The sequence below is a fragment of the Leptodactylus fuscus genome, chromosome 5 (genome assembly GCF_031893055.1).
Source record: "Leptodactylus fuscus isolate aLepFus1 chromosome 5, aLepFus1.hap2, whole genome shotgun sequence".
NCBI classification, from domain to species: Eukaryota; Metazoa; Chordata; class Amphibia; order Anura; family Leptodactylidae; genus Leptodactylus; species Leptodactylus fuscus.
The window spans coordinates 195,561,440-195,587,059 of record NC_134269.1 but is presented as its reverse complement, the minus strand read 5'-3'; the positions used below and the strand labels follow the sequence as shown (position 1 = coordinate 195,587,059).

Here is a 25,620-nt window from a genome sequence, read left to right as displayed (position 1 = left end):
TATCGCTTGCCATCTTCTGGGCACGATTGGTTAGTTTTATCGTTCCAATACATCTAAAAGGAAACATGAAGCCACTTTACAATCAAAGTAACACTTCAGGATTTTTTTTTTTTGATAGGCAAGGTAGTTTCAACCCATGTCTAGTACCTGGACCCATTGCTGTTTCCTGTATCCGCAAAACTAATAAGTAAAACTGACCATCCAGGACCTTACACTTTGAGGATATTGTCGCCAAAGGTCTTTGTAAAACTGCAACAACTTCTGCTCAGTTAACACTGGGGAAGGTAATAAGAAAGGGGGGGGGGGGGTATGATGACCTGATTGTGAGCGCAGGGCTATAGGGATCAGATTATGTGAGAGATAGAGGAGGAGTGGGGAGGTGTTTTCATAGATGCGCATGGACAGAAGAACAGGGATGGGACGGTCATGAATCTGGGGTCACATTGTAGTCCTCAATAGTATATGGAAGCAATATAATCAGTAAAAAAAATATTTAAAAAAAACCCAGCAGCATTTCCCTTTTAATCTGAATTGTGTGGCTTCAGATAGTAGGTTTTCCTATATGTCTGTATGGTAACAAACTACAAACAAACCCTTGGTAGACTAATCCTGCAGTCACATCCCTTCACCTGTCATCTGTTTCTCATTCATGTTCATTTAGTTAGTAGACAGATCGTAAAATGACTAATGAATTGAAATACACAGAGATTATATGTAGTCTGTTACCATGGAGACACACAGGTCTGCATGCGAGCTGTAGACAATTATGAGTTTTTTTATGAAGGTTCTTTGGAACGTTATTTCTTTTCAAATTCATTGGAACAATAAAAAAAGGATAATGGTGCATGGTGCGCACAGCCTTTAAGCATCGGTCTGTACAAGGTGGGCACAGCCTTTAAGCATCGGTCGGTACAAGGTGGGCACAGCCTTTAAGCATCAGTCTGTACAAGGTGGGCACAGCCTTTAAGCATCAGTCTGTACAAGGTGGGCACAGCCTTTAAGCTCGGTCTGTACAAGGTGGGCATAGCCTTTAAGCTCGGTCTGTACAAGGTGGGCACAGCCTTTAAGCATCAGTTGGTACAAGGTGGGCACAGCCTTTAAGCATCAGTTGGTACAAGGTGGGCACAGCCTTTAAGCATCGGTCTGTACAAGGTGGGCACAGCCTTTAAGCATCGGTCTGTACAAGGTGGGCACAGCCTTTAAGCATCAGTCTGTACAAGGTGGGCACAGCCTTTAAGCATCGATCTGTACATTTCATTGCATTGAAATCTGCTGCGGATGAGGGAGTCCGAAGAGATGAGATGTTTGGGTGTCAGCAGTGCTCACTCCTTGGTGTTCCACCTTTACTGCCTAGAACAGTTTTATGCGTCTCAGACAAATGTCAAAGTGAATCTGTCACATGAATGGTTTGGAGCAGGAGCTGAGCAGATTGATATTTAGTTTAGTTTGTTGGAAAGATCCCATATAAATTGTCATTTATCCATCTACATCTCTGTACATTCTGAGTTTAGGAGTCCAGAGGGCAGTCCTACTTATTGGCTGACAGTCCATGCATTAGCGTGTATACAGAGATGGCCGCCAACCACTCACTATACTCCTTAACCCAGAATGTACAGATATATAGATGACTAAATGACAAGTTCTCCTGATACTTTTCCACACAACTATATATGAAGCTTCTCCTGCTCTTAATATGCTGTTTGCAGAATGGACTGCATTACCAGGGTGATGATCTCATTTTATGTCTTATGTATCAAAACTGTCTCCAAGAAAAGAATCAGTCAGGGTTTCCTTTCAGTGCAGTTTAGAAAGTGAAAATTGAACTTTGTCGTCTGAGGATAACAAGGCCATTTTACTCAGCAGACAGCGATTGAGGACTGTGGGGATAAGTTCTGCTGACGGTATGACACTTGGCTATGGACTTGTAATACATGCTGCATGAATCTTAGTCACTGACATATAATCTGTGCCTCGATGGTGATGATATGTTCCTTATTGATATTGTTGTTTTACATAAAAGCTCTTCCTTGTTGGTTTCCCGGTAAAATGGATGAAATGCAATAATCATCTGTGTCTTAGTTTATACTTTGGCATGTAATATATTTTAATAAGGTATACCATATATGCCTGGATATAATAGTCAAAGTAGAAAAGCAGATTTTGGAAACTGGTTAGCGCTGGTAGCTTATGGTCTGGTGCTGTGGGTTTTGGACTCTGTGGGTAGGTGGGGTGGCAGTCATGTGCACTATTGGGCTTTGTGGTCTTTCTGCTGGGTTATTCAGCACTTTAGTATATATACATGGTCAGTAATGCTGGAAATACACATTAGGTACAGTATATATCAGACAAACCCATTGATTTAGAAGGGTTTGGCCAGCCATCTATTGTGTATTGGGGGTCGGGGGTCCTAACACATGCCTGATCCTTTAGTTCAGTTGACATGCACGGTGTATGGCGGAGCTGGGTGACATAGCCGTGTAATGTGGATGGCTGACTTTAGTCTTCTGGCTGTTACATACACTGACTTTGTATGGTGCTGTGGACAATGAAGATGTATATGTGTAATATTATTCTTCCCACCATGTAATAAGCCCACTGTAATAATAGTGATATGTAAATAAACTGCTTGAGGTACACTTTGTACTTTAGTTACTGATGCATTTCCTTGTAACTGTAATGTAGGAAATTTCCACAGATACGGCCCTGCTGCTTGTAGGACATAGCCGGACCGGTGAGCTGAGCACTTTATCTGAAGGCCACAAATAATGTTTTCTGTCTGTTCAATGACTAAACATCTGCAGAGAGCTCAGGCCTCCTCCTCGCTGCTTCCCAGCGCCTCACGTCCATTGCTGAATCTCTAGATTTTTTCAGTTTTGGGTGGGTGGGGTGTACAGTAAAGCATTGCAGTGCCAGAAGCACAGATTCCGGATTGGTATTGCCTTTTTCTGTGACTTGTGAGACTTTTGTAGGAGTGGCAGTAAACAATCTTTTGCTTATTAAACTGATCCCATAACCTAAGAAGTTCAGGGTCAGAATGTTATTCATTGTCCTGAAATCTCCCCCAGTAATGTAAAGGTAATAATAGACAATAAATATAGATTCTGCTACTTGTTTAGTCTTGTATCCTAACGCTTGTATTGTCAATTTATCTAGTTTGGGGATGGTTCACATGACAGTTGCCTATGTCGTCTTTAGCACTAGTGTTTTTTTTTCTTTCTTTCATTTTGGCATGAAAAGTGAATAATCTCACACATTGGTAAATCCTATTTTTCTGCAGTTATATTATTACTGGCAGTGACCTGTAGATAGGTAAGATTGTAGGACACCAGTTTTCCTTCTCGATGGAAACACTGTTTCCCTGGATCCCATATGGCAACTGCTGTTCCAACCTATCGTAATATTGTAAGCCCTTATTCACACATCAGTAATTATGTACCATAACCACAGTAATAGGTATAATGGAAAGATGTTACCAATTCCTGGTTGTGGCTTACAATTACTGATACAATTCACTGAAGCCCTGCTAACATCTGCGGATGGGTTTCCATTTGGGAAGTCTGTTTGGGGACCCCAAAAAGCAGTTACCTAAGGAAACCCGCTGACCCCATAGACTATAACTATGGGGTCCGTGTGGTTTCCGCACGAAAAATGCATAGAAAATTGCTGCTTGCAGGACTGCGGAGAGGGGAACGGAATGGCCCGAACGCGGACGTCAACCAGGCCTGACGTGGGAATAAGGCCTAAGCGTGTGCCTAAAACAGTACATGTGGTTTTTTTCCAGATTAAATGGCTGTCCTATGTTCTACATTACATTGATTTGAATGGGCACTGTGTAAGGGCAAGTTCACATCTATCTGCCTCGGATGCCCCTGTATATTCCAGCTCTCCATGGACTAGTGCTAACGCTTTCTGCCACTGTTTAGACCCAGATGAATGGACCTAATAATTGGATGTCTTGAACCTTGAAGTCTGAGGCCACGGAATCCACAGGCAGGACAATGGGAGGCAGAAGCAGGGTGGAACAGGGCCTTTACAGCTGTTGACCCAAAGGAATTATTTAGAGGAATTTGAGGCAATCTTGTGCGAGTTTGCTCCCAGATACAGTGGGGGTTATTACCATGAGCCTCATGCATCTGAATCAACTATGGAATCTGCAGCAAATGCCAATCCAGCTGTTTTAAGACTCAAAATCTACTCCAGGCTCCTCTGTGTGAACAGGCCGTAATGTTTCCGTTTCCTTAACCAGGGACGTTGAACATTTGCCGCCAGGTTTCCTCACAAATAATCAGTATGGGGACACATTGGGATCTACTTAACATCTCAGGTAGAGATTTCCACAGCAAGGAACCCCTTTAATGTTGTGTAATCCATAAATGCAGAACCAGGCTACATACATAATGATCAGCCTGGATATCACCACTGGCCAAAAATGACAGCCATTTTTTAAAAAAATATTTGGACACAAATGGAAAGTAGCATGGATTTTACTTTATCTATGGAAACCACAGCTGAACTTAAAACAAGGAAGCGTCTTGCCTTGGTGTTTGCTATCGCCACTTCTGTCCTTAGTTCTCTTAACCTGAGAAAGATGAGAATTGATGTCACTGAGGAGGAAGTGAATATGAAAAATGTCTGAATGAACACGTACTTCACAAAGTAATGAAACCAGATTTCTTTTTCCTCACACTAGTTGAGTAATAACCTTGTCATTTGTGGAAACTGGATGTGATCATCACCAGCAATGTTCTATTTTTAAGGAAATCTCGAGTGTTATATTGGGGTTGTGATGTTCTGTGCACATAACGTAATGTGAGTGGACATCCTGGATTGCAAAGGGGTCTATTTAGGGCTTGATCTTATTGTAATTTTACCCAAGGAGCTGTAGGTTGTGCAGAGTATGCTTTCAAGCCTTGAACAGTTTCCTGTGAAAATTTCTATCAAAGTCTTGCAAAAATGTGTTAATACTAAAGATATAGCAACTTTTACATTTATTATACGCTCTGCGTCTATGTGTAAGGCTGTTCTCCAGTTCTTTTGTATGGAAACCAGTATCAATTTCAGGGAAAAAATAATTTGAGAATCTTTCACGTTTGATGTTGGGAAAACTTTCTGTTTATGTCTGGAAATTAAAGGGGTTTTCATAAAGTACAGAAACTATCTAGGTGTCTGAGTGTTCACCAAGTCATAACACCAGAGCTGAGACATATTTTCTTTTCATAATTTGCCTCTCTATTGCAAGGATTGATTTGGGTCGGATTACCTATTTGAAGGACTGCAGTTCCTTCTCACAGACATTGCCTCTACCTACATCTGCCTGCTAATGCTAATCTGTTACACTTTTTAAAGGTAGTGCTGTATTTACTCACCCTTTTTGTACGTAACACATTTCAGCTGCTGATGCTGGAGGATCTGCTGCCCAGCATGAGAAACAGGATTCCTACCAAAGACAGGGAGGAATTGGAAGAGGTAAAGAGCAGTAAAGATATGAGGCATGTGATGTGTGATTTCTGTACTACAGGTAGAGGAGAATTGGAGATAATAACCACCTGGTTAATGTATGAGACATTACTCAAGAAGTAAAGGAGCATCCCAGCTACCGACATATCTATTATATCTCGCACCAGTTTTCTGGAGTGAGTTATACAGGAAATATATGCCAGTTTTAGTGAATAGAACATTTGCTTTGCAATTCCCCTGTAAGATAACTATATAGTGTGCTACTACACTGTGCTTCTCAGGGACATATAAACCAGGTTACTCAAGCCTTACAATGTAGGCAGTGTAGTAGTGGTTTACAGTAATTTTCAGGAAAAACAGTTGAAAGTGGACTCCCCAAACTGATACCCATGTGTAGATGTCAACCGGGCCTAAGTGCATGTATTGACTTTTTTTGATTTTATTAGGAGGAAGGAAGTGATTTTGGGTTACTGAATAGGTACCTTAGCCAGGAGGGCTCATGTTTTGACCACTGACTATATGATTTGACCTACGGTAAGTTCACACGGTAGAAAAGGTTTCTGCTGTGTCACTTTTCTGCATGGCTAGCCACAACAGGATACAGTGCACCGGCATTCCGTCGCGGCATGAATGGGCTTAAACAGGCGTGAGTTTCGAGCCTCGGACGCTGTGGCTGACTCAGCTGCGGTATCTGCGGGAAAATAGGGCATGCCGCTTCTTTTTCTCGCTAGCTGAAAAAAAAAATCGCTAGCGGAGAAAAAAAAAGCAAGGAATGGGAGACGTTTTTGCAGGCGGATTCCATGTCAAAATCCGCCTGCAAAAAAACCCCCGTGTGAACATACCCTTGCAATGTGCAGAATGAGTGTAATTTTATAAACTAAACAAATTTTTTTTTTTTTTTTTTTTTTTTAAGAATGTCACATGGTGGCAGCTGCTTGTTTTATTACAACACGATCCCTTGCTAAATATGTTGTCGTATAAATAATGGCAAAACATTAATTATAAAATGTGGGTGGACTGGTTGCTCTGGTTTTGGTAGTGCAGCCAAATATATGTTCTCAGTTGTGTGTGTGTTTTTTTCCTAGTCTCATTACATGTAAGGATTCTAGCATAAGAAGCAATTTTCTCGTTGAGAGTCCTTAATGTCATCTTCTCAGCCGGGCCTTGATATGAATTAATTTTAGCAGATCTTTAATCAGTTTGCCCAGACAGTATTACTACACGGTCCGTCCTATAGTCTAAGAGTGTGCAGCAGGAACGTTTTTAATATGTTCAATATAACTGTAACCCCGCTTATATTATGCGGGAACTAAATATAAATGAAAGGAAGCGTATCATTGTGAGAATAGGATGAAATAGTTTTTCACTTGGAGTTGTGAGGGTACAGTATCAGCATATATTAAGGAAACATCACAAATTGAGGAACTTGGAAGACTCTATTCCATTGAAGAAACGCTGGCTTGTCGAAAAAAACCTACAAACCCACTGCTTCTGTCTCTGTATTTATATTGTCAAGCAAAAATGCCCATGTGAACCTGTCCTGTAGCCCAAATCGTAGCAAAACCTGGTTATCTGACCATATCTTACAGTATCATACACTAATCCTAGAAGTGAATGATAAAAGTATTCACGGATGTTAGGTGCCTGTCCAAGGTATTTATTCACATGGCCACGAATAACTACTGTGCAACACCATGATTGTCAATGTGTGACATTCACACGGCTCTGTGTCTATATCTGTTTTGTTGGACAAAGATAGAATGAGTCAGTTTTTAGCAGAAAAACAGCCGTATGAATAGACTCATGGAAATCATTGTGTTCTCAAAATGGTGTATAATGGCCATTACAAAAACAGGCACCACACAGCTGTTTATTACTGGCATGTGAATAAGGTCTAAAGCTGGGGTATAGTCTAGGTGATCTTGACAAAAGTAATCTTGCAGAGAACACAGGGGTTACTCACTAGATCCGCTGATCATCTTCTGGGGTCTGTAGGGGATGAGGACTTGTTAAAGTAGACTTGGCTTAACCCATGTATGCCTAGAGTTCCGTTATCGGAACTGAAAAATATATAACCTCTGGCGTAAATGGGTTTTCCATAAGCTGGGGGATAAGTTGCTGATCGGTGGGGTCTGATCTCTGACTGCTCAGACTCGGACTGATCATGAGAGGGGGTAACTTTTGTCTGTAGCGGTGAATGGGCAGCATACATGCTCAGTGAGAGTACTAAACCTCCGCTATCTCCACATGCTCCCATTACAATGAATGAAGCGCTATGTGTGCTGCCCTGTCCCCCCAATCCGTGGGCTCTGAGCTGTCTGACACTTACCAATCTGCAAGATATTCCCTTCTCTATGGCTAGAGGATAATTTGCTTAGATGGGAAACCCCTTTAAACTTTTGTCCTAGTGCAGACAGTGCACAGCAGGGAGCCGTCTGCTCCAGTCAATTGTCTTATAGCCAGACAGAGTAAGAAGAAGGATGGGGGACAGGTTAAACTCCAGGGATAAATGATTTCTTTATATATTCTTTAATTGTGGTATACGGCAAATAAAAGTCAAGGAAAAGGATGAGATTGAAACAGCAAGTACTGGGATAGTGTTTTGCTTTTTTTTGGGCATTTCTGTTTTTATTTTTCCTTTAATTTCCCAAATAATTTTGGGCTCTAACATGCCAATGAGGTTTCACAAAGAAGTAAGTAATGGGTGCAAGTAGGTGTCTAAGACTCCTGTGTGCTGAATGGTGGCAAGCTGTTGTCTGGTCCTAAGTCTGAAGCTAAGGCACAGGTAAAATGCTCCAGCGTCAGGAATCTCTCCAAGTAAACGGTTTTCATCTTCTTAAGAAACTGATTCTGACATCAAAATGTAGTATTTGTTCACTTAGACAAGTGTTTACTTGAACCCGAATGCATTATTTTATCATTTCCTATAAAAAGAACTACAACCTGCCCACCAGTCTTGTGTTTACAGGCTCCTTGTCCACTTGTTCCCAAATATATATCAGCCTAATGATTTATTACTGCAGACACATGAACAAATTAGTCACGGAACAGGCTCTCGCACTTAACGGAAACCCCACTGCTCATGGAGCCATGCCGATGACCTTGCCAAATCTTTTCTATGTAGGGCAGAGTAGGAAGCTGCCCAGAGCTAAAAACTAATTGTAAGCTTCCGCGTTGTAAGCATGATTCTGCATTCGTATGCTTCTACGTATTATTATTCCTGTAAGTACTTGTATGGTGCGATTCAGACCGTTGTATGGGATTGTACATATAAGACCCCTTCTGTCACAACCCATTCATTTTACTAGAAGTCAATGGCATATCTCTGCCAGTTTCATTTTGTAGATCCGCTTTCACTGTACAACATTTTCTTATTCAAAGCGGATGTTTTCATCCATTTAAAGCCGTAACAGACAAGACAGAAGGAAAATGTTGTCTTTTTTTAACGTTAAAGTGAATAGTGATGGAATCTAACAGAGGGTGCTCCGTCTGCATCCTTCATTCTGTTCGATGTTCTGTCTGTTGTTCTGATCCTATGTCTATTCAGAAACACAGCAGTGTGGGCTTTAGCCTAAGTCATATAAGGGAATTTTCCCTTTTCTGACTACGAATAGGTAGAATAACGTTTATAGATATTAAGACTTACCTCTGTCTGCCTAGAAATCCTACAATTCTGACCTGTAAATGTGTGCGAGTTTTATTTATTAGAATTCTTTTTTTTTTCCATTGCCTTTAATGAAGTGGATATGTAGCGAGAATGCGGGATTTACAATGCTTGTGAAACACCCACAGTTTATAAGATTCTCTACAGGCAAGGATTGTATAATTTCTAGACCTGATGTCCTCAAATGCTCCATAGCAGGATTACAATTACTTTCTCAAGTGTTCTTGGTTTTGAGTGACGCTCGGTCAATTTTTATCCCTTTTCTACTTTATATTTCTTTCACCCTTTCCCAAGCCACCAGCACACTCCAGTGGAGCAGTAAATGAAATATTGCTGTGCATTCATTACAGTACTCCCCTCTGGATTAAAAGGCCAAAAGTGTATGTCCGAGCATTAGAAAACATTGACATCTTAACCGGATCATGGCAGTCTTCAGACCGCAGTCTAAATTACTTTTATGTGCTGGAATGAAACTAGAACCTTCCCACTTACTTAGTATCTTCTGTGTGATGTATGGCATATTGGTCTTTAAAGTAACCATATTTATGTACTTGTGTAATTGTAGTATTGGATTCCATTTTCCATAGGCTTCTGCCACAAAGCATAGTGGATTTAGAGCTCTATTGATGGCCACAAGATATGTGTTGACTAGCTTGGGCTAGTATTGGTGGCCAGGCATGAGATGTTCACATAGGTATAAGCTGATGCACCCTTAATTCTAGCGGGGCATACGCCAATGCCTGGAAGCACTCGCTTCTCAGGATTCCCCAGGCATTGAAAGATGACTAATATTTGTTTCCGATGATAGTCGGGCTGCTACCTACCTACATATTACGTATGGAAGGGGTGTTCACTCAAACAGAGAGCCTTGTAAAAGTTCCCTTGAGTATAATGTAAGCTGCTTACACATAGGAGTGTAGTTCTTACTTTACTTCCATAGTCCACTGTGTAGTCCTGTCAGGGCATGATGTCCTATCCGACAATTGGATAGTGTCCTTTCCCGCAAGTCTGAATGGGCACTACTAGCCGGAGAGTATAAGAAAGATGACAATGAAGAGATGTGGCTAGTAGGCCAAGGGGGTAGGAGCACATGACAAGTAGCAGTGGTTCTTCCTGTTAGCCCCCCATCATACTAATAAAGGATTATTTTATCTTGTTATCTTATCTTGGACCATCAGAGTGGTAGGAGGGGGCTTGCAGAAAAGGAAACCATATGCTCATCAGACACTTGTTCCGGTCAAATGACTAAGGCACATAATAGGCTTGTATGGGTGTGACTATTATGTGATATCTATAGGAATTTGTTTTAAAAAAAAATTCTTGTTTTTCCATGTTTTTATTCAGTTTTCCAACAAATACTGGGGCAAAAATGGAAGGGGGGGGTTGGTGGTGGTAGAGAGATCATTCCAGCATGTTCATTCATACATATTGCAAAGTAAACATGACAATATACTTATAACATAACACAAGCCCGGATACAGCAAGTTACAGTAACTTGATGCAGCAATTCGGTAATAGTTGTTGAGTTATTCTCTGAATTATGTTGAAAGAGGACTAGTCAGGGAAGTGGGTAATGGGAAAAGAAAAAGGTTGGGGAAGTGAGAGAGGTCAGGAAACCAATGACCTATGGCTACCAGCCCAGCATATACAGTCATACGTATATACGTGCGGAGCAGTATAATTATAGCATAGCACATGTCTGTATGTGGCAGTAAAAATTCTTCATGACGTTAGATGCATGTTGTGGCTCAGCAAGTGATCATATTCCCTTCTGAATTGTGGGTGAGGACAGGTAGGGGGTTGGATGGCAAGGAGGAGGATAGATGAGCGGATTGGGAAACCAAGGAAACATCGGTATCTAAACTCATAAAACTTCAAAAACAGTGGAAACAAAAACAAAAAAGTCTCTCAATCTAACCCAGCAAATCCATCTATCATGTCGCCAATCACCATCCACTAATGACAAGCGAGTTGCATCAGATCCCATAGCACCTGTATAACAAGAGAACTGGCTGCTCCAGGGTTATTGGCGGATTCCCCATTACTGTCTGCTCTCAAAAACCACATAGTTCATTCAAAGTGCTCTTTGTTATATGTTTGTATGCGTGAATGGAGGGGGTGATTGGAGGACCAAGTGTGAAGGATAGTTTCGAGTTCTGCTGCAGAGAACATATGTGGCAATTTCTAGCGACCCAGACTGTATAGGGTTTCATCCACTTCAGTATGACCAGATATAGGAATGTAGAAGGTAGGTAGTAGCAAAGGTGTACACTTGACTCCATAAAGCCTGAATGCTCCACAGTACAGCTCCATAAGCAGTGTTAAATGTCTGTCGGATTTCTTCAACATCTGAAACGCCTGTCTGTAGGAGAGACCCTCGTTTTCAGTCCCGGACTGGGGATAGTTATGTTCTGTGGTAGACCTACAAGGCCGTTTCAGTATCGGTGGGGAGGTATTTGGTGTTTCCTTTAGAGGTAGCATTGCATTTGTGTATCGTGACATATGACTTATCAAGTTGGTAAGGGTTGTAGTATAATCTAAGGTGATCTGGAGAAATTTTTATCTAGAGGTGCGGCATGAACCCAAAAAGGGCTCAGTAGCGCAGTATTCCCTGCAAGTGGGGCCAACTGGCAAAGGACTTTGATAACATACGGTAACTTTGGGCCTGTAGGTATAGTAAAAAGCCGTCTAGCAAACAAAAACCTGCAATCATATTGGATTGCTCTGCTGACCTGTATTGACGTCCTAGATTAACAGATAAAATTACTTTGTTTTTTATTTTTTCTGAGAAGGAGGTTTCTAAGAATGAAGATTACTGTATTTCTTGGTTTTGCTTTCCCATCCAACTGTCATCCTCCTCCTCATCGAAGAAAGCCTGTGCCCTTGACCTACTGTAAAATTTAGCAGAATATTAATATTGGGTGTGGTGCCTGCACGTGTACTTAAAGGAAATGGTAAGCTCGCACGCCACCGTGATGCAGACGTGTTAATTAGGAGGAGAAATTAAAACTGGTTTGACAATTCTCTGAGCCAAGAATAATCCTTCCTTTTCTGAAACAGAGAAGGCATTATCTTATTGATTTACTTGTATTTACCATTGTTTGTGGATTTGAAGCTCCTTCCTTCGTCTCGGGGATTGCCAAAGGTTAATATGGGTTACCGTAGACAAAGGAGATACATGACGCCAGGGCCATCACCGCTGGCTGCCAGTTCTCCTATAGATCACTTACGACTCAGGTAGACCCTCAGAGGCATGCCTCTTGATGCATATGGAAGGAGAAATTCGATAGACCCTTAATCAGACAAGTTACATATGTTGTAGGCCTTGGATTAAGCAACAACGCAGTTTACTGTTGATATGATGAGGTGTTTCTGCTGATATAGTATGGTTTTTGTTTGTCAAATATGGCACTGGCCATTACTGCAAAGCTTCTCCCCTTTGGCACAGTCTGTTTAAAGGATATCAGGGTCTATTTTATTATGCCTTGCCCTTAAAAAGACACAAGTCACAATGCTTTATGTCGATTGTTTTTGTGCAAAAACATTGCGACTTTCTTTTCTGTGCTGTCCTCGCCACTTTTCCAAACAGCGCATGCGGGAACGGGATTTATTATCCTTTATGCCACAAATATTGTGTAAATTACTGTATTTTATGAGCTGATGTAGATTTATCTCCAGGTGAGTGAGTGTGCGCTCATGATGTAGTCTGCCCCGTTGTTCCAAAAGTCTTGTGGTTTGTTCAAACACAACTTTGCAAACTACAGTCATGCTGCCATGTCCCTTTAAGAAAAAAAAGAGACTTTCTCCTGGCAACCCTTCCAGACAAGCCATTCATGTTCAGTCTTTATTTGTGTTTGTAATGTCATGAACTTGACCATTTAACATCCTAGCTAAGACCTGTTGAGTCTTAGATGTAGCCCTTGGGCTTTCTGAGATTTCTCTGAGCATTGGACGGTCTGCCCTTGGGGTGAACTTGCTAAGACATTCACTCCTGGGAATGCCGACTACTGTCTTGAATGTTTTACCTTTGTGGATCATTTTCTCACTGTAGAATGACTTTTTTTTGGAAAAGGTCTTACAACCCTTCTGAGATTGGTGGTTTTCTCTAAGATCATTGCTGATGCTTTTCCTCCTTGCCAATGTGTTATGTGCCTGAATGCTCTAGACCTCTAGTTTTTAGGCTGGGTTTACACAGCGCTTTTTTATTGAAGAACTGCATGTGGTTATAATTGCAACAATGAGTATCACATGTTGCTATATGTTTCAGCTGAGTAACACATTTCTCAACATTTCTACTACTATTTAATGGCCTCTCTCTTTCCGGTGGAATACAGCGTAATGTTCTAGGCATTACTACAATTAAAAACTTCTTCAGCTTCATATAAACCCACTTTGTCCACTGCTTTTCAGCAACATTCAGCCTTGGCCATAAAGGGGTTGTTCAGGATAAAAACCTTTTTTTAATATTAGGCCAGGGAAGGTGAAAAAACAAACAAAAAAAACTTCCTACCTGTCCCCTGTGTCTACTACCGCTGTCTGGTCCTGCTGTTCTGATGTTTTCTTCCACTGGAAGTTCCCGCCGCACTGTGAAGTCCAGTGTCCCTTTCGTTAGGCTTCTAATTGGCCTCAGCGGTCACATGTGACAGGAACTTACACCGGAGCCGCACTAGGAGAAATTGGAGCATCAGGGACTGGTGAGTATGGGTTTTTTAAAAAAATGTTTTCACCCGCCTCATATTCAAAAGGTAGATAACCTGAACAACCCCTTTTAAAGGGGTGATCACTTTCAGACCAATATTGACAAACAAATGTACAATAAAAAGATATACAATTTTCCAATATACGTTCTGTATCAATCCCTCCCGTTTTTCTAGATTTCGGCTTGCTGTCATTCATTCTGTTACTTCTAGAGGATAAAACTCTGACCATGGTCATGTGATTTACGGTCCATGGTCATGTGATGAGGACACAGGTGCCTCTCGTTACAGTCACAGTACAATATTCAGACATCTGCCTGGTAACGAGCGGCACCTGTGTGCTCATCACATGACCATGGACTGTAAATCACATGACCATGGTCAGACTTCTATCCACTAGAAGTAACAGAATGAATGACAGCAAGCCGAAATCTAGAAAACTGTGAGGAATTGATACAGAAAGTATATTGGAAAATTGTATATCTTTTTATTGTTCATTTGTTTGTCAATATTGGTCTGAAAGTGGCCAACCCCTTTAAGGTTTTTCTCTGCAGCCTGCACCACCAATAGTTTGTGAGCTTTTGACTTTTACGCAGTACTTTATCAAAATTAAAAGCTTCCATATTACTTTACATCAGCGGTGTGATCGCCTACATCTGCATCATCTGACCTTCTTTCATTAGGGATCGTGACCCCGAAACGTAAGTAAAAAATGCATAATTCTGATTCACATGTTTGTGTTTTTTGTTTGTTTGTTTTATTAAAAAACAACTCTCCATAAATACTTAAAACACTAAAATGCTTTAGAGCAGATGCCATTGTATCCTAAGGGTTTTTGTAGAAACATTTCTTGATCTACACCTTCAATGGAAGATTCTCTTTACACGCTGTATAAGCATACAGTGATATATATTGCACTTTTGTGTGCCTGTAATATATACGTGTGTGTGTAATGTGAATCTTTGACGCACGAGGGCTTGTTTTTTCTCGGAGGACCCTTCTTCACTGCTTTGCCATGGCTGAGGCATCTGGTAGGACAGACACCTGGGAAACCAAGTGGTGTTAAGAGTCCTGTAGTAAAGCACATTTTACTACTGGTGGTAAAACTATTTTTGGGAAATATTTGTGACACACCGTGTAAGCACCTGACATTCACTTGGGAGGCGCTGTGGAGCTGGTCGTACCATCCCTCTTGGCTGCTTTACATATTTTGCATTCTACACTATAGTCCACCATGGCAGGATCATGCGTTTCGGGCAATACCGTTGGGTACACTGTAGCAAACCTGCACATGTCGGAGTCCCTTATGGTATTTTTCTGTTCTTCTAAACGGCATTGCAGTCCTATGTGACTAAATTCCTATGCATGACTGTTGGATTTACAATGACTGTGTCATGAGCCAAGGTGGCAATTATCAGGCGGTAATAAAACTCTTCTGTTTGGCTCTTAGTCAGACCCAGGTGACCTTGGTCAGAATAATTATGGAGGCGCTCGCAATGGGGAGCAGAAGTACAGGGCTGACATATGTCATGTCAAGGTTAAAGGGGGATGTAAGATAATGCTCTTCTATCTGTCAATATGTGTTTATAGCATCTACGCTATCTCTCTCCACATACATCTCATAAAAGAGCAAGAAATAAAAGTGATTTATGAATAATAATACTGTATGTTGGAATTTATACGATTTTACTGCTTTGTAGCTGGTGCCGGTGGAGTGACTTTTGAGTGACAGTGGAGAACAAACTGGTTTTATTTTTAGTAATACAGGTTAAGGGTGGCTGCACATACAGATTTTTTTTGTTTTGAGTTCTGTTTTTCCTTGAAAAACACTGCAGACCCCTGGTCAAGCTAGACCACTTTACATAAAAAGCATCCAAATACAGTTATGTGAAATGTAGGGGGGCGCAAAGGCCTTTATTCCACTCGTGCTATTTTAGACAGGATATTTTCCCTCAAAATTCCCAATCTGATACTGTTTTTACACTTTTGGATCGTGAATATTGTGGGGAAGGTAGCTCGGTACAAGCAGTGTTGCAGATCCAACCAGTTAGAGACAGGGACTCAAATCTTCCAGCAAACTGGTTTATTTAAAGAAAACTGCAAAATAAATAAACTTTTACGTCAGGAACACAAAATGAGAAAACTAAAATACAGCCTAAACTTCAGGCAAAACAATAAAACAAAATCCTGCTCGTCTGAGCTACTAGCTAAATGGTAATAACAAGCTAACTATACATGTGGCTTGCTAACAGCCACATGAACAAATAAATACGTCTGAGTCTCACTAGACTCAGACGCCTCCTCTCACTCTCTGGATCTGCCCTGAAGTGCAGGCTCTTCAGCCTTTTATGGGTCAGTAATGAGACAAGGACTCACACCTGACCTGGACCACACATAGGTCAGAAACTTGAGGCTGATATAGCGGGACTCCAGCTTTCTGCCTGCAACCTTCTCACAATCTATATCCACTCGTATGGATATAAATATTGTAGTTTCTTACAATTAACCTATGCAATAAAAATAACCTCTGTATTTACAGTGTGTGGTGTCATACACTGTTATAGCTGCTTGGTTCCCAGAAACATATTTTGTTGGCACTGGTCTATGAAACTGATGCGTCTTTTAAAATGCAAAAAAAAAAAAAAGCTTTAGAGAATATCTTCCCAGTTGAGGCCTATATGAGGCACTTTCACCGTCTAGTGGAATGCTGTAAAGCGAGAACCTTTCTTGTATTGTCAGCTGCTTAGTGCAATGTAATATGAGAGCTTTCCAGAAGGTGAAGCAAGCAAAAAGTAAAAACGGGTAAAAGTCAGGGCAGATCTGTAAACGTCTCCAACCCTAGCACTCATATCAGTGTGCCGTACTGTATGAACAAAGCTTTAGAAAAATCGACCAAGCTCCCAAAATGATTGATCTGGTTTCTATATCAGTCTGTCCACCGTGCTCTTCCCAGAAGGTTTCTAATGGTTGGAGGCCAATGTGATCTGGCATTAACATTGAGAGTATGGGTGATTCTGAGAAGTGTGTGACAATCCAGGCACCTTCATCACGATGCAGACTGCAGGTGGTGCGTGTTTGACAACCCCCAGTTAATCATGTTTTCTTGGAAACGGCTGACTTTCCATAAGAGGAGCCTGGGCTTGCTGCATCACACTAACAAAAGCGTGCAGGGAAAAGATTTTACACTAATCACTGCCATGAAGGAGGTAAAAGGGATTCTTTACAGGTGTGTGGGTGTAATCTGAAATGTATGACATTATAACACAGCTTTTGCATTTCTCTGTTGTAGCGATGTTTTATAACTGGATGAAATGGTTAAATGCCTATTCACTTTGGACACTTTTGTTTAATACATACGTAGGGGTATGTTCACACCACCAGTGATTCACTGAAGGATCAGAACAATGGATGTTAAAGACTTTCAAGATGTCTGCTGTGGCTTAGTGTTTGATCTGTGGGCAGATATAGCTCCATTCAGTGGCAGTAATCTGCATTTACAGGTTCTGATGCCACAGCAAGAAAGAAAGAGCTGTTTGTTTTCTCCATGACAATGCCGGCTGAAATCTAAGGGCTAGTTCACACAGGGATTCCGTGTGTGCACATTCCGTCGCGGCTTTCGGCTTAGGCCCAAATGAATGGGCTTAGTCCGGAGGGTGCTGTCGAGAGGCGGACGCCGCTGCTGAATCAGCTGTGAAATCCGCCTGAAGAAGGGGCAGCTCGCTTCTTTTTACTGCTTAGTGGGATCAAACCGCTAGAGGAAAAAAGAACGCTAGGGGTCTGCATAGACCTCTATTGTGAGGGGGCTGATTTTGAGGAGGATTACACACCAAAATCCGTCCCCTCTTGCCCCGTGTGAACGAGTTCTTAGAAGCATACCTCAGTTTATTCTTAATTTTAGGGGCGTAGTTATAGGGGATGCATCAGTAGCAGTTACTACCAGGCCCTCGACTCTGAGGGGGCCTCAAAGATCCCTCGGCCACATTAAATATATCACTATTCTAAAAGACACAAGATAGTTGGGGGCCCCATTACAGATTTTGCATTGGGGCCCAGGAGCTTTAGGTTACAAAGTATTACTACTGTATATAGGACTTGTGTGATAAGGATCTCATATAAAATTTGATGGATCCAGAGGCTAACTTTATACCGCTTTAGACGGCTGCAGCCAACCATAGACCTCAGTTCTGACCTCTTCACAAGCACATTACTATTGAGACACCCCTTTAAAAGAATAGGAAACATGGGTTTCCTAGGGTCACTGCTTTCTTATGTGAATTAGGTTTCCATTCCCCCCCCCCCAACGGAAACCTGAACGCCGATGTGAACCTAGCCTTAGCAACTCACTCAAAACGTACTGTATGAAAAGTAGAGATCATAAGCTCAAACAGTCAACGTGGATTTCCAGCATGTGTGAGGCTTTCACATTACCGATGTGGAGTTATGTGGAAATCCTTGGATATGAAGACGATGTTTCCATTACCTGCTGTGAAGTCAAATATCTAGCCCAATATTCTTCTGCGGGCTTGTGTTGGAATTTTATTGGTTCCTCTGGCCATTGCTCAGGCTTAGAAATGTGTTAGTAATTTAAAGTGTTCTCTTCATACAATAAGCTATATTTAGAGGCGGTATGTAAAGATCCATCTCCTGCACAGAAACCTCCCCTTGCGCTCTGGTATACTAGAAGAATGAAATGCATGAATTGGGCATGTAGGATATATAACGTAAAGAGGACCTTTCACTACTCCATTGGGGTGGCGTAGCACAAAGTTAGTGACATATCCCTTAGCCAATGGCAGTATCAGACAGGATCGCATGAATGTAAAATAACTGAAAGAATTGAGCAGGTTCACAATGATCAAAGCTGGATTCACACCTGCATTGGAGTCTCTGTAGGAAACACCGCTAAAGAATTGGAGATAAAAGTCCTGCAAGGGAGTCCACGTGCAACTGCTTTTTAAGCAGACGGGGTCTCCGTCTTTCTCGTCCCCATGCAGACCAACAACAGAAACCTGAACGCTATTGTGAACCTAGTGTAATTGAGCTGACTTTCAATTTGGTTATTTTTCAATTGCCCAACGTTACCACCCCACCACAGTCCAGTTTTTAGCATCTGTTAATATGTGCTGCTCCATTGTTTATGGCACAGTTGGAATTTTTTTTTCTCTAGTTCCACCTTTCCTGAGTAATCAGTGCCATTAGTTTTGGTGCCCTACTGATGTGAATATAGCACTCGAGGAGACTTTCTATTAGCTGCAGTAAAATGTTTGGGTGAGTCTCAGTTTCTCTCTTATTTATCCCATCCTCTCTGCCCTTTCCATAGACTTCTATGGGTAGATATAAACCAATGCTTTAGAGAGCCGAGTTTGGGAGCCCAGGATGGGTCCATCAGAGATTTCAATATAAGGGTTTAGATTGGATAGGAGGAGAAAAAGGGCTGATAAGAAGCATTTTTCTGTGATAAGATATATTACAAAGTTTATTAAAGTTGCTTGTAGTATAAATTTGTGCAACGTTTGTTGAAGGGTTATTAAGCTTTTATGGGATCCATAGGCAACCTATAATAAAAGTAAATGGTTTTCTAAGTATATAAACATAAAAATGCTAGGCATTCCTGCTCAAACTATAAACGCCTATAAATATTTCTAATATACAGTAAACACCATAATGGGGGAAAAACGAAATGACTGAACCACTTTCGTCTTGCACATGAAAATAGAAAAAAGTTATGGATGTTGGACTATAGTGACTCCAATAATTTCTCTGTTTTTCTAAGTTTTGGATTTTTGTTAAGGTGTTCAAGCATAGTAAAAACCATATATACATATGCATTTTGTATCATTCACCAGCAGAATACAGGTAAGGGCGGGTTCACATCTGCGCCCAGTCTCCGCTTTGTGGGTTTCTGTCTTCTTCCGGCAGGAGACAGAAACCTTGCAGTCAGTGTCCTCCCGTGAGTGTCTTCTGGTTTCTGTGTCCGGTTAAAAAAGAAAAACTGTTTCGCCACGAAGTCCTGCATGTCCCAGTTTGCCGCGGAGACCAGAAGACGATCACAGGCGGACACTTTGCAAACCCATTCAAATAAGTGGGTTTGAAAACTCACTGCCGGTTTCCATCTCCTGATGGAAACCTGAAAGTGGAGACAGGGTGCAGGTGTGAATCCGCCCTTTCCTAATTTTGGCAGAATTTTTGTATTAAATATTATTAACTGGTTCCACTTTACAAAATAATGCATTGCACCGCGCCAGGCCATCTGAACTTCAAGATGGAAACCCAATGGAAACAATTATAGATATGGGGTGGCTAATAGATGCTGCATCAGATCGGAAACAACACAGTAAATGCAAACTTGTCCTTGTATTCACAATCTGTATTATTTTGTAGTTGTCAGCTCCTGGTCTATGTACTGTTGTAGTTGCAAGCTTTTGGACAAAGACCATGTGTAGAAGAGTGAATCTGTCCATTCTGTGCCTCTGCTGAAGCGCTGTGTGCCTAGCAGGCAGTACGTCCAGACAGTGTTGTTCCTTCTCAGGCCCGGTTCACATGCGTCCTGCACATGGGTTTCCGTTCAGGGACCCCCAAAAGGAATCCTAATCCACATAAAATAGCGGTTACCTAAGGAAACCCATGGACCCTATAGACTATAATGGGGTCCGTGTGGTTTCCACACAAAAAATGTAGAGAGAAAAGTGCTGCTGCGGAGAGGGGAACGGAGTGGCCGAACGCAGAAGTGAACTGGGCTTTAGGGAGAACACTGTGGCACTCGCTTTCTGGAGACTCCACATGAGGTGCAGTATAGGGCCTTGCTCTGTGTTGATGGCTTCTATTCCTGCATATCTTTATGGAAAATTGAAGTTTTATATTGGATTGTGCTGCAGTTTTACATAAATATTGCTATGGTAGACATGCCATTTAATTGAAAACATAAGTAATTGTGAAGCACATCAGGTCTCATTTATGGAAACCTTTGGTTCAGGCAATAGAGAGGCACCCAGGGCATATCGGGTTCCTCTGCCACGCTGAAGGTAACATTATGAACTCGGGATTCTTAGATTTCAGTGTTTGTTTAGAGTGAAGATTAAGGGAATTCTAATAAGACGGAAGGCCGGCTTGAGTCTCTTATGTCAAACAATACGTATAATCTCTTTCTAACTACCCTATGCTTTAAGCTTGAAATCAGAATCCTATATATCATTTATCTCCACTTAATCACGCCAGATTGTATTCTGGTACAGCCACGTGCTGGGGACAAGTATTTCAAGAAGCCTCCCTCAGCTAACCTCAGAAGACTGTATACACAGCAAATAAATTCATACTACCCATGACAAGTATAGGCAAGTGATACTGTTTAGAAGAAATACTATTGCCTTGGATTAAAGCTTTATTTTAGCCATGGCTTTTTTTAATCAAACGTGGATTATGAAAACAAAAAAGGCAACTGTCCCGTATCGGAGGCAACCATACCAATCTGGAAACCATTATTATTATTATTATGCTAGTAGGTGCTTTCTCTATTAATAACGTGTGCGCTTTGCTTTCTAATACAAAAACACGTTGCAGAAGACGCCTACGATATCAGGAACTTAGAATCCAACTTTTATTAGCACATAAATTAAAGACATTCAGTTGCACATCCCTTTAAGAAGATCCTTGCTTATGTGTTTTAGGAAACTGGTTTTCTACTTTCCATGTTTTGTTTTGTTTTGTTTTTTCACCCTTGTTGTTTTCTAAGTTTTAATAACTGGGTTCCGTAACGTCAGGTTAGGCTGGCCATAAACTGCGGCACGTTACTGTTTGTCTGACGGCTATTCCTTCCGACCCTGCATATCAGGGATGTGAAATCAGGAGGGCAAATCACCAACTCTGACTCCTCTATTTTTCTGCAGCCCAACTCTATCTCCAATGACTGCGCCAACTCTGACGCTTTTTTTTTTTTTCTCAACTGACTGATAGCTAGGGTCAGATGGAAGCAGTAAAGCTCCTGTAATTGAAAAGCCAGCGATTTAATTTGTATGACCGTAAATATGCAAACTATAAATGTAATTGTATAATATAATTAAAAGTCATTTTATTTTCTGATTCTGACTGCACAGTCCTTCTTCTGCATACATATCTCAGCTCAATATGTATGGGGAAAATTCCACTGCCATACACCCACCAGTGTCCCATGTTCCCTGGTAACAACACAATCAAGCAGTAAATGTGTCTCCATTCCATGACCTATGCAAATGAGGAAAGTCTAGACACCCGTATACACATTAGCTGGTCAGCCAGTCTTACAAAGATCATGCGGTCTGGCTTACATTAAAGAGTGGTTACTGTAACATTTTATTTTTGTAAATGAACACTTTGGGTTGATAAGAGTACAATGCCTATCTTCTCTTCTCTTCTCTGCTTCTCTCCTTTCTGTTAAACTGCTCAGTTCACGGCCAAATCTGGCTTCAGTAAAGATCAGATGCATTTCATTGTCTACGTACATGGAGAAGCAGAGAAATGACAGAGACATTCTAGGACAGACTACAAAAGATTTGTTTCTCACTAAAGCTTTAGCCACATCTATCCTGTGCAGTATACTGCTAAAAACTGCTATAAAACTTATTGAAAACTCTTACTGATAACTTGGGCATCTTGTCTCTGTGCTTGTTTCTCTCTCCCTGGGCCCTGGGTTCCATAGACTTATATGTAACTTGATATGTTGGTGTACTTTAGCCCATCTTTACTCCGAGCAGTTAACTGAGCAGTTTAGTATGCAGGGGAGGAGCTGATAAGTGGAGAAAGAAGCTATATGACATATATTGAACAGTTTCGTTTCTCAGATTGTCTTGAACTATTCTTTTACAAAAACCTGAAACAGCAGTTATTCTTTAAGAGGTCTGTATACTATATGCTGTTCTTATCTAACGCGAGGGAAGTGCTGTCACTCACGGAAATCGAGGCTATAAATACTTATTTGTATAGTATTTGAATATTCTTGTGTGAAGTTGTACCGGAGATATACAGCTTTTGTTTCTGTACCGCCGCAAGTGATCTTGGATTTTATGAGACAATATTAAGATGGCAGCTTGCCCAAAGCAAAACTGAGTTGAGTCAACACATAAGTTATACATTGTATGTAAAGTGCCTTTGGCCCACATATTTACCTTATATTATATACATAGATTTCTTTAAAGGGATCCTATCATAGAAACCCTTTTTTTATGAGCAACACGTCGAAATAGCCTTAAGAAAGGCTATTCTTCTCCGCGCCGCCGTTCCGTAGGAGTCCCGGTTCTTGTCGGTATGCAAATGAGTTCTCTCAAACAGCACTGGGGGCGTCCCCAATGCTGCGAGAGAACTCTCCAGCGCCGCCTCCATCTTTGTCAGCAGTGTCCTCTTCTTCCGGCGCAGGTTTCTGACTTCTAGGCCTTGGGCAGAGCAGACTGCGCATGCCCACAGGTCACAAGAAAATGGCGGCTTGCTCAGTATTGTAAGCGGCCATTTTCTCGTGTCCTGTGGGCATGCGCAGTCTGCTCTGCTCGAGGCCTAGAAGTCGGAAACCTGCGCCAGAAGAATAGGATGAAGAGGACGCTGCTGACAAAGATGGAGGCGGCACTGGAGAGAGTTCTCTCACAACATTGGGGACACTCCCAGTGCTGTTTGAGTGCTGGGGCCCGCCCCTAGTGCTGCGAGAGAACTCATTTGCATCCCGACAAGAACCGGGATTCCTACAGAACAGCACCGTGGCGCGGAGAAGACAACAAAAGGCTATTCCTACGTGTTACTCATAAAAAAAAAATAAAAAAAAAAGGGTTTCTATGATAGGATCCCTTTAATGGATATAGTTTTCCAAATGATACTGCTCGTCTCATAAGTCAGATCATAGTTATCAAAGTACTGTGAGGGTAGGGCATGCTGAACCTCAAGTCAGATCACAGTTATCGTATCAAAGTGCTATGAGGGTAGGGCATGGTTGAAGCCCAAGTTGGTAGTACTATGTGGACTCTCTGAAGGCTGGTTACTGCGAGTCTTATATCTGATTAAGGGTCTGTTGCATACTTAAGAAGGAGCCAGAATTTATTGAGAAAGCGTTGCAAAAGACTAGAGCATAGATATGTTATAGCTATTTATATTATATATTTGTACAGATGTAGCCGAGCCAAGATTGCCATTTCCTAAAGTCTATTCTTCTTAGTAGGTGTTATTGTTGGTTATACATAATGAGGTATATGCATTGTGCATACTAAGGCAGTGTGTAACACCACGTTCAGCTCCACATCTATGTGCGTGTAAAGTATGTGAGGTATGTACAATACATTCTGCCGTGGTTAATGTTAGGTATTGCAGATTAGAAATGCAAACTGGTTGACTTTTCTCACTTTACTTTGGTCATATATACACCCTATAATGTCATTTGGTCACAAGCCAGAGACTGTACAGTTTCCTATATGGTAGTAGTGAGCTAAGAAAAAGGATAAAGAAAAAGTGACCTGATCGTGTGAACTATCTAAGTCAAAGCATTTCAACACACTGTACGTGTAAGTCGCACGCCACAGATCTGGCTTGTGCATATGGGACCGTACTTCTTTCTCAAGCTTTTCTCTCTACTCTGCTTTGGTTATGAGGGAAATCTAACAAATTGGCTCTATACAGGCTTGCTCAGTGGTGGGAACATTGACCTAGTATGCTGTATTAGGCTGGTACCCATGTATCCTGATGATACAGCTGGCTATAATGGCAGCCCCGTAACTGGCCTGGTTATGGGGTCAGTGTGCTGTACTGCCTTCTATCATCAGTTGTGACAGGAGGAAGGCTGTGTGCAGGATACGTCTGCCCATTCTACCCTGGGACAGATTTATAAAGGCTGGAATTGGTGAAATAATACATAATGTATGGGCCTGGAAACACAGAGATAGATACAGCCTTTAGTGGCGACAGGAGCAGGGTTTGGAACGGTGGGAGGACGTTGTATTTTGGCTAGGGTCATTATCCTGAGATCTTATCTAGTGTTGTGCTACTTTGAAGGTTTTGTGCATATTCTGTTTCTTTTGTTTTGAAGCCGTTCTGGTAATAACTGTTTCCTCATCTGCTATGTGTGGTATTATAGGCATGCTCTGGATAAGTACAAAAGCTCCTTTGTTACTTCCCCAAGAGATTGAAATGCCTTGGACTAAGCTACAGTGATGTGATGGGAGTATACTCTGAAAGGACTGCTCTACGAGTCTTAGGAGCCATTCCACGGGAGGTGAAATAATTCTGGTGTTGAGAGGGCCACATTGAATATGCGGTGCATGCATGTACCTTGTGGGTGGCATATTATAGAGCAGGTGGGGCTGAGTACATTGATAGGAGTCAAATCTTCATAGTCCAGTAGGTGGTCCTGTAAAGTGAATGTTCACTATGTGCCAGTAATAAGACCGTCCACTAGACTCCTACAAACCTATACGTCAGCCTGCTCTATAACATGCTGCATGTAGATTAGACTGTATTTTCATGGTGACAGGTTCCCTTTAAAATAATAATGCATTTGGCACCTTGGTATCCCAGTACTTGACAAAAATTAAATGTGAAATGATATATGGATTTCAATTCACGACTTGCTTTCTTTCATTCTGGTTTTGGATTGTTGTTTGCATTGTCGTGTAATGAATGGCACTTATTTCAGTACCTTTTACTATGCGCATATTGGGTAGGTGAAAGATTGCTAGGGATGCCATGTGGACAGCATGAAGAGGTCTATGAGTGCATGTCAGTGTGACATGGTGCTGCAACTAAAACACAAGGATCAGCTCTATATTGGGACACAGTAAACAGACATATTAAGGATTA

The 25,620-nt window shown here is 41.5% G+C and overlaps 1 protein-coding gene across 2 annotated transcripts in view; it reads left to right on the top strand.

Moving 5' to 3' along the window:
* NR3C1 (nuclear receptor subfamily 3 group C member 1) overlaps positions 1–25,620 on the top strand; it is a 124,332-nt gene that overhangs the window by 4,298 nt on the left and 94,414 nt on the right. The window lies entirely within an intron of this gene.